We start from the raw sequence: 17,315 nt of genomic DNA, 5'->3' as shown, positions 1-17,315 counted from the left end.
TGAAAAGGAAGACTGAAAACAGCAAGAGCCAAAAGCAAGGTAATAAAGAAATGCTCCTATCACAAAAGTAAAATCAGAGCCAAACTAACATACCTTAGGACCTTGATGCATTTCACTAATAGAAACTGCCACCAGAAGATTAAAAAAGAGACCCCCAGGATTTAACAAAAAAAGAAGCTCCCAGCAGAGAACAATACATCAGAAAACCATGATAGGGATCCAGCAAAGAACAATACATCATAAAAACATGATAGGGATCCAACAGAGAACAATACATCAAAAAACCATGATAAGGATCCAGCAAAGAACAATATATCAGAAAACCATGATGGGGATCCAATAGAGTACAATACATTAGAATACCATGATAGGGATCCAGCAGAGAACAATACATCATAAAACCATGATAAGGACCCAGTAGAGAACAACACATCAGAGAAACATGATAGGGATCTAGCAGAGAACAACACATCAAAAAACCATGATAGGGATCCAGCAGAGAACAATTCCAATGATAATGCTAGAACAAAATTATCTTCAAAGTAATTACATAAATTAACATTAAATGACTTATAGGATTCATCAATAGCAGCATTTGGAATTAATTCTTCCAAGTATCTTGTTAGGCTCATTTGTTCGAAGTTGTGCCTTTATTCTTCAAAGAGAAATTGAGGAACATTAACTTCCACCATCTAAGAAAAGTAAAAATGACATCACAAATCATAAATTTTAAATTATATTACAAATTATAACCTCAAAATTGTAAAAACTCTTAAAGTGATTGCAACTTACTAACCTTACAAATCTGATTTAAAGTTATATTATCAAATATTTGGTGTTTGATTATTTGTTCCATTTCTTGACAATCGATCAACGATGATTCATTAAGCTGCAAATTATTATAAGTAAAGAAACTTGGGAATCGAAAGAAAATAAAAAATAGTTGCAATATATGATACCATTTGTGAAGAAGTTGATGGCCGGTCATTTATGGTTGAAGTTGTTGGCCTAGGAAACCTCATTTGTAATTATGAGATCAAGAAGTTAATTTGTTGCAAAATTTCTGATTTGATCGCTAGAACTTGATCTGTCATCTCAATTTTGATAGATTGTACTTGCTGCTCCTACTTTTTTTGCATCTCCTTTTCTAATTTATCTTTCACTTCTTTCATCTCATCCATAGCAACTCTTCTAGCATTTTCAACCATTCTTTAGGCATCCATGGAATCAAATGAAGGTGGTTTTTTCTTTAGATCTAAAGCAATTGCACCTTTTCCGTAAAGAAACACATGGCCAGCTTTGTTGTGCCCCATTACATCAGCAAAGATTTCATTTTGAGCTTCAAGATCCTCAAGATTCTCCAAATTTTGAGATATTTGTTGCTTATATTCAAACTGAAATTAAACATAAATAATTATAATTAAATTATTCATGTTTATATGATCTTTCTACATCATATCAATATAAAGTTTGTAGGCATACCAAAATTCTCATGCTTTCCTCATCCAATTCTCTATTCTTGTGTTTATGTGTCAAAAGAAACATATCAGCTTGGGATATTTCCTCTACGTTTCCCCTATTAACTTTTTGTATTAATAAAAAATAAAATAAATTACTAACAAAATAACTTACAAGTTAACAACATCATAAATAAAAAATACTTGGTATAATGGAAGAGAAGGGGAAAGATGTAAGGGGAAATAAAATAAAATAAAATACTTGATAACTGACAACAGTGAAGGTAGGATGTTGTTTACTTGGAATAATACACCCATATTTTATATATAATGTTTGGATCAGATCTGAGGAAAAAAATGAGTAATAAACATTACACTAGCTATGATTTAGACTTGTTTCATGTGAACATCAATGTTTTTCCCACCACCATTCTCAACTATACTACAAATGTTTCCATTGTACCAAGGATCAATGCATACAATGTTTCCATTACACATTTGACTTGGTGAAGACAAGCAAATTCAAATTCTATCAAATTTTTATTTAAAAATTGGTCTGATTTAAATATTCAAATTCTGTCTTGGTGTTGTGCTACTAAGATTGAACATTAGACTGACCAAACCCCAAGATCATAATGACCACAATAAACACATGTCAGGTGATGACAAGCAAAGGGCTATCTTTCAGTTTGGCCAATTCTTCATGAATCAAATAAATTTAACCTAAAGGATGGGTCAATTAATACCAAACCATAAAAGTTCATAAAAGTTCACATTGCAATAGGAATTAATCAATAGCGTTCCACACACATAACTTTATACAATTGCACATTTTTACCTCTTTCTCACGAACTCGAGCAAAACTCATAGATCCAGTAATGTGTATGCATTGCTGCTTTTTACGAGATATCATACCTCTAATGCTTCGTATCTACAACTCATATAATATAATTATCACTAAATACTTGTTCGTAATAATTGTAACAATTATTTCTACTAATACTTGAAGTCAAGATCATACCTTTCCTTCCTTAGAACTGCAAAATGCAACCAACACTTTCCAATGTTCAAAAGGGACTCCTTCAGGATAATTTTTAAGCCGAACATCATCTGTTTTATATATAGAATAAAAACTCCTCTTCAATCGACATTTGTAATTCCTCCAATCAGTTGTTACTGTGCTTAGGACCCATTTTTTGGCATGTGCCTCAATGTCAAACTTTGCCTACAAAATTGAATTGCAACTATTATAAGTATAATGATTGAGAAATAATCGTATATAAAAATTCAAAGGTTCTTTGGCAAGAAGGGTTTGTAATACCTTCACTAGATCCCATTGTGAAGAACAAGACAGAATATTCAGATAATCATTGACTTATTCCATCTTAATAATTTCAAAAACTTCCTTGATGTGTTTAAAATACATACCTAGACAACTTGCTGGAACTGAAATATCGGTGGATGATTCTGTGGACTTGAAGATGAACTAGCCTTGACCTTTTCAAACTTGGTATCAAGCAACTTCTTAAAATCAGTTAACTATAGTTAAAACATGGAAGCAACATATGACATTAATTCAATAAGTGTCAGTATACAAAATGATATTACTAAACCAAAATATATAAATATTTTTCATAAAAGAAATAAACTCAATTGAAATTTAGCTCCAAAAGAATCTTTTAAATTAAAATTATCAAGTTTAGTTACAATTAGAAGTTTATTTATCTAGCTTAACGAATAAGCTTGTGCAATTAACATATGAAATTTCTTAAAAATCAAACTAACGTGGATTAACAGTAAAAAGCATGGAGGTCAACACAGATGCTTACTTGCACAACTTTCATAGCACTCATGGAGGTCATTTTCCTAACAGAAAAGACTGAGACATCCACAGAACGACTTGTTGATGATTGCCCTTTAATTATCCAATGAATAATAATGCTACAAGTATAATATTTGTAAAAAAACTTGAATAATAATACTTGAACATTATGTAATTAAATTAAACAGCACCCATGCATTTCAAACAGTTCCATTCCAAATCCCCATTCTTCATTTCAGAAAAAAAAAACGTAATATTAGTTTTCTTTTTCATTGGACAAACAATTAATATTTAGTTGTAATAATAAGATGAAAATTATGTTAGCTTTTCATTTCTAAAATTCTTTTCTTTTTGTTTGTTTCAGTTTCATTATTTTGCTAACCCCCTCATACGGTTATCCCAAATTTATTACAATAATGGTAACTTCTTAATTAGTTTTTACAGTTTCTTTTGTTTTTTCATTTTATTTTCTTGGTAGGGAGAAATTTAAATGGTTCTAAACAATATTTGGTTTAATATGGTAAGTTGATTAGTCAAATGACAGTCAAAAAAGATAGTAAAAAATGGACCAAATCAAAGCTCAGATCTTAAGGCAACTTTAGTGAATATTGATTTCCTTTTAGGTATTGATATGATGAGGATTCACTTGCTTTGAATAATTTACCTTTCCATGTCACAAAATTCCTTTCCATATAATGACCTTTCTCGAGATTTTACTTCCTCCCAAGCACCATTGCTTTATGTAAAAAATAGATAGACTGTTCACTCTAGAGATCTTTATTTATTTAAATTCTCATTTCTTCAATTTTCCAACTATAAAAATATTTATATTTATAATAATTATTATTTAACAGCAATATTATTGTCAATACTGTTTAAAGCATTAACGTCCAATGATGTTGAGTTTTAGTAAACTATTTTATCCTTGTTCTGTTACTCATATGCTTAGATGTCAAAAAGCACTCTACCAAAATTAATGGTTAATAAAATAATGCAACTTGTCAATACCATTCTAAAGTTTTCATTATTAAAATACTATGCCAAACAAATATAAATTAAGAAATAGATTAATAAAAGAAAGAAAAAAAGAAATGAAGAAAAGACAGAGATATTTGAATAGCAGCCAATGCTATTAAGAGCTTGTACTCGTAGATACATTCAATTGATGGCAAAGAAATTGGAATTTGCTTTAAATTGATTAAAGTTGCTTTATTGGAAATTCAAAGTTAGGCCATTCAATGCATTTTTGGTGCTTTGGATCGATATAAAGTTAATGAACACCATCTTTGCCTTGAAAGCCAAATCTAAGAACTTGAAAATTTAACTAGAACTTAAACATTTAGATCTTGAGGAGCTATCATCTACAAACTACATAAAAGGTCTTTCTACCATAAACTAAGGTATTCTCTTCAGGGAATATCATCTACAGGGTATTCTCTACATGATATAAACTTAATGTTGGACTTGTCAAAGGTCTTTTTATTTTCTCTTCTTGCAGGAGAAGTTGCTCACATTGGTGCAGGGTATTCTTTATACTTTCAACTTTTAATTTAACAGCTCTTCATTTTATGAAATCATGCTTAACTATAATCTTATTGACATCATGGCACAAAAACCTAACTAGATTTTCACAATTGATCCTTAAATCAATAAATCATGCTCAAAGCCCCTAATTAGTATTACAACAAACCTTAATCTAAACTTGAACTACATAAATCATGATCAATTTTTTTTAAAAAAAAAAAGGAAAGCAAAAAAAGAGTACCTGAATCAAGGATTACACGAACATGTAACTATGAGCTGAAACACAATAAAAGCTCTATTCAACATATATATTTGGTGAAGAAATAATGAAGAAAATTGACATAAATTTGAAAAAATAAGAAAAAATTAACATAAAATCAAAAGACATGAGAAAATCATCTTAATAACTAACCGAGAATCTTTAGATCCATGCCAACCAAGAATCTATTTAGTAACCAAACGGGGAAAATGAACAAATCATTAGCTGAATGAAGAATCGAAGAATGTTTAGTGAAATTATCTAATGAGATTCGATTGAAGAGAAAGAAAAAAGAAGGATTTGGCGAAATGAAGTAAGACTTGAACAGTGGGAGAGAAATGGGGAGTGAAACAATCTGAAAAAAGTTTGGTGAGAAATGAAGTGAGAGGAAGCGTTGACTAGTGGGAAAAAAAATTGTTAATACTCACCAAAGGCAGATTGTTTACTTGGGCTATCTTGGTAAAATAATTGTGTGGACCATAGTTGTTTTTATTTTGTGGGTTTCTCTTTCTCGTATCAAAGTCTATTTTTAATTTGTTTTAAGATAAATCTATTTTAATTTACTTTAAGTGATTACACTTTAAATAGTGCAGCCAAATAAAAATGCATTAAATGTTATAGGAAGAATTTAGTTAGACTAAAATAATTGTAACTAAAATTGTGCATTAAAAAGTAAAAAATGTTGTAGTGTCTCTATTTCTTATGAACCCTCAAGCCTTGTTGCTTTATGCTTTTATCATTCCAATAATTCAGTTCATTTTACGTAAGAGCAGCACGATGCAATCCAACCACTCTGAAAAGCTGTGCTTTCCCTTATAAGAGAAAGTAGAGTTAACCAAAGAAGAAAACTGTGTGATAGGGTTCTTTATCTCTTATTAGAATAAGCATATTTGCTACTATTTTAAGCAAATAATCACCAAGCTGATTTATTTTCCAGCCTAGCTATTTCTATAGAAGTTCAGATAAATTTGTGCATTAGAGGAACATAGTTGAGCCGCCTGCTGCATGTGTATAAGCAATAGGAATATTTTTTTTCTTCATTGGTTCTCGTCGAAGGTCATATTGGTTCCAGATTTAAGTCAATATTGGCCTTGACATACAATGAGAAAGCACAAAAGTTTGGACACTGGAGTTGTCCAGAATCTTCTTATCAGTTAATTAATGTATAGTACTTTAAACATCAAATTCATGAGATCAATTTTTAAATATATATGGCCAGCCTTTCGTTTGTATATCTTTTTCAAACAATTACAGTGTAGTGTGTAGAAATTGTCGTAACGTGCGGGTCCAAGAACCCGACCGCCAGACGTGGATGAGAAAACTCACCAAAAAATTTAACTAGGAGTCGCCACCAATCTTTTTTACTAGGTGCGATTGGCCACCCATTGACTCGATTCTAATTGATGAAAACTTAAACTAATTTTTAGCCCACCGAAAAGAACCTTAAACTGGTCTACGATTTTCTAGATCTAGACTCGGGAGTACGGTTACGTCCGGGGAAGGATTAGCACCCCCGAAACGCCCGTTCCATGAATGGTACCATTCTTAGATTATCCTATTAGGCTTTAATTTTTAAATTAGCTATATTTTCTTAGTTATTATTCACTTATTTTTATCTCCTATTCAACCTAAAATGGAATGCAAATGAGAGGCAAGATGCATGGCGTAAAAAAATACCGGACAAATAACTTTTTATAGAGGATATTTTCCCGAATCTGCCCATCATACTGGTGAGACTCGGGGTATTCTCTCACCTAGGGAATTATTCGAGAAATTCACCTTTGCAAATTCGACAAATAATTTTCATCATCGGGGTCATCGTACGTTTTCTTTTAAAATAATATTTTCGTGCATAATTAACCTAATTCGGGTGAAAACCTTTTATTAAAGATGTCTCTCGAGCCCTCCCATCATACTGGTGGGACCCGAGGATACCTTTCCACCTAAGGAACTTTTCGAGGAATACCCGCCTTCGCAAGATCCTCGAAAGATCCCATCATTAGGGCTTAAACTCGAAAATAGAAATATTTATATGCAATGATATGTATGATGCAATATATATATGCTATGCTAATGCAATTATCTATATTTTTTAGTTATTATTAATTAATTATTATTTTTATTTTATTATATTTTTTATTATTTTCTATTTCATTTCTAATTACTATTTTTTTACACCTTACATTTTTTATTCTAAGTTACCATTATATTTTCCTTTTATAATGAGATAAATTGTTATGATTCCATTTAATGCTTAATTTTAAATTAGTTGTTATCTTAGATTTTTTATTATTATTTATTTTTTGTTATTTATTTTTTATTTTTTGTCGTGTGTATTGCAATTTTACAAATTTATTATTTAACATATATTTTTGAATTATTTTTTTTATTTTCTTCCTTTTTTATCTATTATTTACCTATTTATTATTATATATATTTTTGAATGATTTTTGTGTTGTTAAATTTTATTTATAAAAATTTCGGGATCTTGAAATCGAGACCCTCCCATCGTTTTGGTGGCGTCCGAATTCGGATTCCGAACCTAGGAAAAATCTATCCGAGATTGCGACTTCTCACGTCTCGACTGATCGTCCCATCATCGGTATATTATTTATTATTCCTATGATTAATATTATGGTGCCTTGACATTCAATCTATATATTATCATAACTATTAATATGGACCCAAAAACAAAGATTTTATTTTTTGCAATTAATGTTTCCTTCATCACACTATTTTAACTTTTGCTAACAAATATTATCTATTTATCTATTCCTCTTATACTTTGTTGTATCATTTTTTATTTTACTTGTTCTCTTACTTAATTTCTATTGATTGCTTATTTATTCCTATGTCTTTTCTTTCTTTCTTTTTTTTATTTTCATCTTGTTTTTCTCATTTCTTTTGTATCTAAGCCAAATTAAAGCTATCACTATATTATAATTTATTATTTATTTATTTACTTTATATATATTTGCAAACATGTACATCCTTCTAGATCTTAATTCTCTTTTTTATTTTATTTTATTATTATTATTATTATTATTTTAAATACTATGCCTAAACCATTTAAGTTCACTTTATACAACCAGATGATAAAGTTTAATCAAAGAAAACGGGCTAATCCCCAAAACAAACAATCCATTACAAACCCAAAAAAGAGAATAAGGCTTTTTACCTGATCGGGCTTGATTAACCCAGACTACTGTCGGACCTGGCCCGCCTTGGAGTGAGACTGTCTAAAGTTTGGTGGGACAGCTCCTAAACAATGAAGACGGCGTCATTTGGCGATGGAAGGGAAACCTTGGCAAAACGATGTCATTTTACCAGCATTTAAACACAGTTAAGCTTTCCTTTTTCTTTCTTTTCTCCATTTTTCCCCTCATATTTCTCTCTCTACCGGTCGGACTCTTTCATTTCTCTCTAACCCCCCCCCCCCAACTTCTCTTCTCACCTTTCTCTCTCACCCATACACCGACGACTCCTTTCGCTCTCTCTCACCATCGTTCCTTTTTCCTTTCTAGCCTTCCAATCGCCGGCCACCCAAAATGGGACCTTTCTTTTCTCTCCCTTAGGCGTCGAACCTCTCTCTCTCTCTAGCTTACCTCCTAACCAACGGTAAACTCCAAGCCCTTTTTTCTCCTAGCCGGCAACGAACCCTCAGCCCGATCAGTCCTCTCTCTGGCCGGACTCTCTCACTTCTCTCTAACCCCCCCAACTTCTTTTCTCACCTTTCTTTCTCACCCATACACCGACGACTCCTTTCGCTCTCTCTCACCACCGTTCCTTCTTCCTCTCTAGCCTTCTAGTCGCCGACCACCCAAAATGAGACCTTTCTTTTCTCTCTCTTAGGCGCCGAACCTCTCTCTCTCTAGCTTACCTCCCAACTAGCGGTAAACTCCAAGCCCCTTTTCCTCCTAGCCGGCAACGAACCCTCAGCCCAATCAGGTGCTTCCGTTCTCTTCCCTGCATTGGGTCTAGTGGCGCAACGGTCGAGCTTCCTCTCTCTCACTCTTCTCCTGTCATCGATTTTTCTCTCTCCTACCGTCGATCGTCTTTTGTCGATCTCTCAACTACAGCCGGTCGACTTCTCCCCATTGCATATTTTTCATATTTTTCTTTGATTTTTCTATATTTTATCTATTGAGAAATTTTTTTGGGTTGTTGTGGCTGCTAAACTAGGATTTTTTTTCTTTTGCAAGTTGTTGGTTTTTCGTTTGATCCTCGGTTGCTTTCCCCGAATGCTACAGTGCCCCCTCCCCTTTATACCCGGTTCTTGGGCTCTTTAGGGGGCACGCTCCACTACCTTATTTCTGAGCACTGGGGGGCACATTCCACTACCCTGCCAGACGCGAAAAATTCACGTCTGGCAGGGTAAGGGAGGTGCCTGGCAGGGTGCGTCCGCACCCTGCCAGTCGTACCTCTCTCCACCCTTTTTCATTCTTTCTTTATTTTTTAATTTTTATTATTTTTATTTTTCATTCATTTTTTGTTTATGATTTTTAGTGTCTACAGCTGCCCCTCTTTGAGCATTTCAAAAATTCGAAATAGTGCAAAGACGTATACACTGTATTTGACTAAATTCTTTAATTCTCTTACCAATTTTTTTTTTTAATGAAATCCTCAAAACTGAGACAATGCGACTTTTAAAAATGAACTCCTCAAAACTGAGGCCACGAGACTTTTAAAAATGAATTCCTCAAAACTGAGGCACCGAGACTTTAAAATGAACTCCTCAAAACTGAGGCAACGAGACTTTAAAAATGAACTCCTCAAAACTGAGGCAACGAGACTTTAAAAATGAACTCCTCAAAGCTGAGGCATCAAGACTTTAAAAGTAAACTCCTCAAAACTAAGACAACGAGAACTTTTAAAAATGAGCTCCTCAAAGTTGAGGCAACGTACCTTTAAAAATGAATTCCTCAAAATTGAGGCAACGAAACCTTTTTCCTTTTTTGAAATGGTGAAAAATAATCAATTCCTCATCTGAAATTTATATAATTTTAAAGATGAATTTCCCTCTTTTTCAATTGTTTTAAAATTTTGAACATGGCAATTCATCTTCGTCAGTTTTCTTTTTTTGGGTGTTTCAGAGCCTTCTCTTTGATCAATAGGGGATGAATCGATCACGCTTCCGATCTCTCGTCTTCCCCAATTCATTGCTCATAACTGTTTTCTTCCTCTATCATATGCATGGTCCAATCATTCTTCACATTTTTACTGTGCTCCATTCTATTGCTAATTCCATTTCTTTCTTTCTTTTCTTAGTCTTTTCTCTTTTCTTTTATTACATTACTAGACTCCATTTCATTTCCTATCAATTATGATCCTTTTTCTAAATATTGCAAACATTTCTTACTTTATCATGCTTTTTATTAAGTATCATTCCAATTTTATGACAAATGCAATGCAATGTACTCATATCTCCTTTCTTGGCAAAATGGAAATGATGGCATTGTTGGGAGCAGAAAGGCTACTTTTCATTAGAAAAAAAAGAAGTTTCTACAATCAAGCATAATGACAAGGAACAGGGGAAAATTGATTAATACAAAAGGGATACAGTTCTTTCTTAATGACTGTTTCGATAGATATTAACAGTAGTCTCGAAATTTTATCTTGAAACAGGCACATTTGTCAGCTCCCTTGTCTTTTGCATGAACATCTCGGATCATGATCTTCGCCCTTTCTATGTTAAGCTTTTGTAGTACTTGGACCTCCTTCGTGTCTAGACCGCCCTTTCGGGTTTTCGCCTTAAACACATCTCCTAGATTCAAGCCGCCTTTTCAAGTTTTCAACTTGAAAATTTTCTTTTTTTTCTTTTTTTTATGCAAAATATTTCTTAACTACATCGGCATTCACCGAGTTGGAAAACTCTCTTCCATCCTTCTCTGCCAAAATTAGTGCTCCTCCTGAAAAAGCTTTCTTCACCACAAATGGTCCTTCCTAATTCGGTGTCCATTTCCCGCAAGGATCATGCTGGTTCGGGAGAATTCTTTTCAATATTAATTCTCCTTCTCGGAACTGTCGAGGATGTGCCTTCTTGTCATATGCCCTCATCATTCTTTTTTGATATAACTGCCCATGGCAAAGTGCCGTCAAACTTTTTTCTTCTATGAAATTCAAATGCTCATAACGAGCATTAACCCATTTGGCTTCTTCCAATTGTACTTCTTTAAAGACCCAAAGGGAAGGGATTTCTACTTCAATTGGCAAAACTGCTTCCATCCCATACACCAAAGAGAACGGTGTAAGTTCGAACTGTTGTGCGATAAGCATGCAAAGCAAAGGGTAACTTCTCATGCCAATCCTTGTATACACCTGTCATCTTTTCAATTATCCTTTTGATGTTCTTATTGGCTGCTTCTACCGCTCCATTCATCTTTGGGCGTTAAGGCGTTGAATTGTGATACTTGATCTTGAACTTGGCACAAACCTCTTTCATCATCGAACCATTGAGGTTACTAGCGTTATCCGTGATGATCCTTTTCGGGAGACCATAGCGGCATATTATTTATTTTTGGATGAACTTACATACCACTTTCTGGGTCACATTGGCATAATATGTTGCTTCTACCCACTTAGTAAAGTAGTCAATTGCCACCAGAATAAACTGATGCCCATTTGATGCCTTCGGGGTTATCAACCCAATCACATTCATGCCCCACATTGAGAATGGCCATGGTGATGTCAATACATGCAATGAATTAGCAGGGGTGTGGATTCTGTCCGCATATATCTGACACTTGTGACACTTTCGAGTGAAATCTGTACAATCTGTTTCCAACGTGAGCCAGTAATACCCTGCTCTCATGACTTGTCTTGTCAACTTATGTCCACTTGCATGTGCTCCACAAATTCCTTCGTGAACTTCCTCAACTATTCTCTGAGCTTCGGCTGAATCTACGCATCTCAAAAGCATTTGATCCTTACTTCTCTTGTATAAGATGTTCCCATCCAAGAAGAAATTCATTGCCAACCTTCTAATGGTTTTCTTATCATTTTCTGAGCTTTGATCCGGGTACTGCTGAAACTTGAGATAATGCACAATATCATGGTACCACGATTTCCTGTCTATTTCTTCTTCTACACTGGAGCAGTGTGCGGGGCACTCTCGAAGATTAATCATGATGGGTTGAATCTTGACATTGGTACCAACTTTGAATATTGCCGCCAGCGTGGCTAATGCATCGGCCATTTGGTTCTCCTCTCGGGGCAAATGGGTGAAGCAAATCTTATCAAAATTTTCAATTAGCTTTCAAATATACTTGTGATATCGGACTAACTTCGAGTCACGTGTCTCCCATTCTCCTCGCAACTAATAAATAACCAAAGCAGAGTCCCCATACATTTCCAAAATGTGAATTTTCCTCTCGATTGCTGCCTGAAGACCCATGACACAAGCTTCATATTCAGCCACATTATTGGTGCAATAGAAGTTGAGTTTAGCTATGACGGGATAATGATCTCCTTCTGGTGACACTAACACGACCCCTATGCCATGCCCCAAGGCATTCGAAGCTCCATCGAAAAACATCTTCCAATTCTCTTTCTCCGATTTCTCCCCACTTGTTTGGCATATTGACATCAAGTCCTCATCCAGAAACTCAAACTCCATTGGTTCATAATTCTTTTCCACCCTTTCTGCAAGAAAATCTACGATTGCACTTCCTTTGAGAGCTTTTTGGGACATATACACAATATCATATTCAGACAATAACACTTGCCATCTTGCCACTCTACCTGATAAGGAGGGTTTCTCGAAGATGTATTTAATAGGATCCAACTTCGCAATGAGCCAAGTGGTATGATATAGCATGTACTGCTTGAGTCGATGCGCCGTCCATGCTAAAGCACAACACATCTTTTCCAACGAAGAATACTTGGACTCGTATTCAGTGAACTTTTTACTCAAGTAGTAAACTGCCCTTTCTTTCTTACCAGTTTCATCATGCTGTCCTCACACACATCCCATAGATCCTTCATTTACCGTCAGGTATAAGAGGAGGGGTCTATTAACCACAGGTGGTGCCAATACTGGCAAACTCAACAGATATTCTTTAACCTTGTCAAAAGCAACTTGGCACTCCTCATTCCATGCCCCAGGATTATGTTTGCGAAGGAGTTTGAAGATCAGGTCACATTTGAGTGTGAGCTATGATATGAATCGGGCGATATAATTTAATCTTCTCAAAAATCCTCTAACTTCTTTTTGCATTTTGGGAGAAGGCAAATTATGGATTACTTGAACCTTATCCGGGTCAACTTCTATTCCCCTTTCACTGACGATGAAACCCAGTAGCTTTCTTGAAGTGACTCTAAAAGTGCACTTTGTCGGATTTAATCTGAGCTGAAATTTTCGTAACCTCTTAAATAATCTTTCAAGATTGGTCGCATGGTCCTCTGTTTTGCGAGCTTTTACAATCATATCATCCACATACACCTTAACCTCTCTATGCATCATATCATGGAAGAGAGTCACCATAGCCCGCTGATAAGTTACCCCGGCATTTTTCAAATCGAATGGCATTACCTTATAACAAAAGGTCCCCCACATAGTTATGAAGGTAGTTTTCTCTCTATCTTCTGGTGCCATCTTAATTTGGTTATACCCTGAAAAGCCATCCATAAAGGAAAACACAGAATGACTGGCAGTATTGTCAACAAGGGTGTCAATGTGGGGAAGAGAAAAATTATCTTTTGGGCTAGCTCTATTCAAGTCTCGATAATCCACACACATTCTCACTTTCTCATCTTTCTTAGGTACTGGGATAATATTTGCAACCCATTCAAGGTACTTAGCTACTTCCAAGAATCCTGCATCGAACTACTTTTTCACTTTTTTTTAATTTTCAACAGCATTTCAGGTTTCATTCTTCTCAACTTTTGTTTAATCGGTTTGCATTCAGGTTTCAAAGGCAGTTTATGGGCTACAATGTCTGTATTGAGTCCTGGCATATCTTAATAGGACCATGCAAACACATTTACATATTCATGGAGTAGCTTTATTAGTTTTTCTTTTTCCATTGGCACCAACGTTATACTAATTTTAATTTCTTTCTTATTTTCTTCATTTTTCAAATTAATCGTTTCAAGTGTCTCTTGATGTTAGACAATTTGTCTCCCCTCCTGTTCTACTAGTCTTAACAAGTCCGGAGTTAAATCATAATCCTCCACGTTTTTTGTATCGTCAAGTTCACTAACACTTGTACCTTTTTCGAAATTAACTTCAAAACCACTGTCATTATCATCTTTGCATTCATTATTTGGAATCTTGGAAGGTAAAGGGGATTGAAATATGTAGAGCTATTGTATAGATAAACAGTTAAAATAAAGGGATGAAATGACACGAATGGAAATGGTTAATCATGAGAAGAAATATGAGAAATGCACTATGCATGTCAATTTATTAGAATGATAAATGATAAAAAGCCCGATACATAAAATTTCAATGCTTTTGGGCATAAGAACGGATGTTTAGTTTGCATTACTTTGAAATTGAATCACAAGTGGCTGGTAAACTCATGGTGGTCCAGCTGCTCAACTTTAGATTCGGTGGCCCGAGGTATGTAGTAGGAATCCCATCCACATTTCCTGACTGTTCTTCACCTTCCTCCATTGCACATATTGATAAATCAAAAAAGGTTTCCCCTAAAGCTAACACTAATTCTCAGCTCCCAACGGTGAGTGATTCAGGAAAGATGCAACCTTCAGATCAGAATGTCTCGTAGAGATGAAGATATGTCATTCCTTGGATTTCCAACTCATGCCCTTTAAAGCGAGCCAACCTTTCCTTTCTTCTTTCGACTATCATTTCTTCTCTTTCCTTCTTAGTTGGCTTATACCCCAAGCCAAACCTTTCTTCATTTTTGGTAGCACGTATGGGCCTTCTAATGCCTTGTAGTTCTCTTCTCAATCTTGCCCCAGCTCGGTATCCTTTCCTTACTATCTGACTGACAGCCATCTTGGTGGTTTTGGAAAGCCTCGGAATAGGCAACGTGGTTCTTTCTCCAACATATGTGGTGTTAACAAACTCGAAGGATCGGAAGGAACATTCAGGCACTTCTTCCGCCACTTCCACGTAAGGAGTATTTGCTGGCTTGCTTATGAGTAAGTCCTCTTCCCCGTTAACACAGACAATCTTCCCTTCCACGATGAACTTGACCTTCTGATGAAGAGATGAAGGTATGGCCCCAGCCATATGGATCCAAGGTCTTCCCAAAAAATAATTGTATGAATGAGCGATATCCATAACTTGGAATTCAATGGTAAAGGTACACGGGCCAATTTCTATCGGTATCTCAATGTCCCCTACTACTTCTCTCCTTGTTCCGTCGAAGGCTTTCACGATCATCTGACTCTTTCGCATGTAGGACATGTTGATGGGTAAACGAGGCAAGGTCTTCATGGGCATCACATTTAAGGACGATCCATTGTCAAACAGTACCTTTACGACGGTACAGCCTTTACACTTGGTAATGATATGCAAGGCTTTGTAATTTCCTCTACCTCTAGAAGGGATTTCTTCATCGCTAAAGGATATTGTGTTACCCACCAAAATGTTCCCAACGATGCAGTCTAAATTTTCAACTAAGATATCGTGATCCACATATGCTTGGTTCAGAATCCTCATCAAAGAGTTCCTATGTGGTTCCGAGCTGAGGAGCAAAGATAGTAGTGAAATACGAGCGGGGAACCTGTTCAATTGCTCGACCACATTGTACTCACTATGTTTGATGAACTTGAGGAACTCGGTAGCTTCTTTTTCCGTCACCGGTCCTTTTGAGTCATCTGTCGATTCCGGAGGTTGCACCTTTTCTTCTCTCGGACTTTGCTTTCTTTCCTTTCCCTTCTCATTCTTGAGATTCTCCAATGCTTCTTGTGAATAGCAACGTCCGCTGCTAGTAATCCCTCCAACACTAGTTATATTTGCAGCATCATCTTGAGATTCAGCTATCCATTTCTCTACTTTTGAAACTTGTACACTACAATTGTAGTTCCATGATACAGCTTTGTCGTCTTTGTAGGGGAAGGGTTTAGGGACTTCGATGATCATCTTGGCATGAGTTCTGTCCTCCACAAACTCTCCTCTTAGTTCATAGAAAATGGTTAAAGGTTTTATCTTCATTGGGTGAGTGGATTCCTTGGATATTATGTTTACTACTGACTATGAAGCTTCCATATAAAACTCGATCCTTGATTCGTCCATCATTCTTTGCACTTCCTTCAGGAAAGAACTACAATCCTGGATTAAATGCCCCACACATCCCTTGTGATACAATCAGCATAGTCTTTGGATATCTCCTGAGTCATTCACATTAGGACATTTCGGCCAATTCTCGAGCATATTGGCTTTTGCCAAGGCTTCAAATACTTTCTCCATGGGGGTTTTCACTTCCCGAATGTTCCTTTTAACATACACCTCCCTTTCTATTGCATTTACCCCTGCCCCAAGATGATTCGGTAGTGGGTTGTTATTAACATTCCGTTCTGACTTTTTTTCAAAGTTCAGGATTCCTGCCTTGATCAACCCTTACACCTTATGCTTGAATGCCGTGCAATTCTCGATCGAATGACCTTCGATTCCATAATGATAATCACAGTGGGCGGAAGTATCATACTATCTCGGGAATGGAGGTTTTAATGGCTCTATGTATAAAGGTGCCACCAGATGGTTTGCAACTAACTGAGTGAAGAGTTCAGCATATGTAATTGGGATTAGGTCAAACTGCATTTTTTCTTACTTGTTCCGCCATCATTTGATTCACCGGTAGTATGGTTGTTTGAAGGTGTTGTTTGTTGTGTGGTTGAAGCTGTAACAGGTGTGGAAGTAGGTGAGTGAATATTTGTGGGGTAAGGTGTCCGTTGGATGGGAGTATATGGGTACAGGTTAGGAAAGGCATTTGGCATGGTTGGGTATAGGTATGGGCTTTGTGAAGTGTTGTTCACAACTGGGTAATAGGGGTATGGTGGGTATGGCTGGTAAGGGTTGTATATTCCTCCTTGGTGTTGTCTTGAAGTGATGGCTTGGGCTTCTCCCTCTTTCCTCTTGAAAATTCCCCCTTTCCTCGTGTTTGTCGTATCACCTCCTTCTATCTTCCCTTGCTTAATGGCAGTTTCTGTCATTTCTCCTGAAATCACCATATCAGCAAAGTTCTTTATGGCACTACCAACCAATCGTTCATAGTAAGGGGCTCGCAAGGTGTTAACAAACATTACAGTGATCTCTTTCTCAATCAATGGTGGCTGAACTTGA

Source organism: Theobroma cacao, chromosome 4 (genome assembly GCF_053813885.1).
Source record: "Theobroma cacao isolate CCN51 chromosome 4, ASM5381388v1, whole genome shotgun sequence".
NCBI classification, from domain to species: domain Eukaryota; kingdom Viridiplantae; phylum Streptophyta; class Magnoliopsida; order Malvales; family Malvaceae; genus Theobroma; species Theobroma cacao.
Note: the sequence above shows the minus strand (reverse complement) of the source record.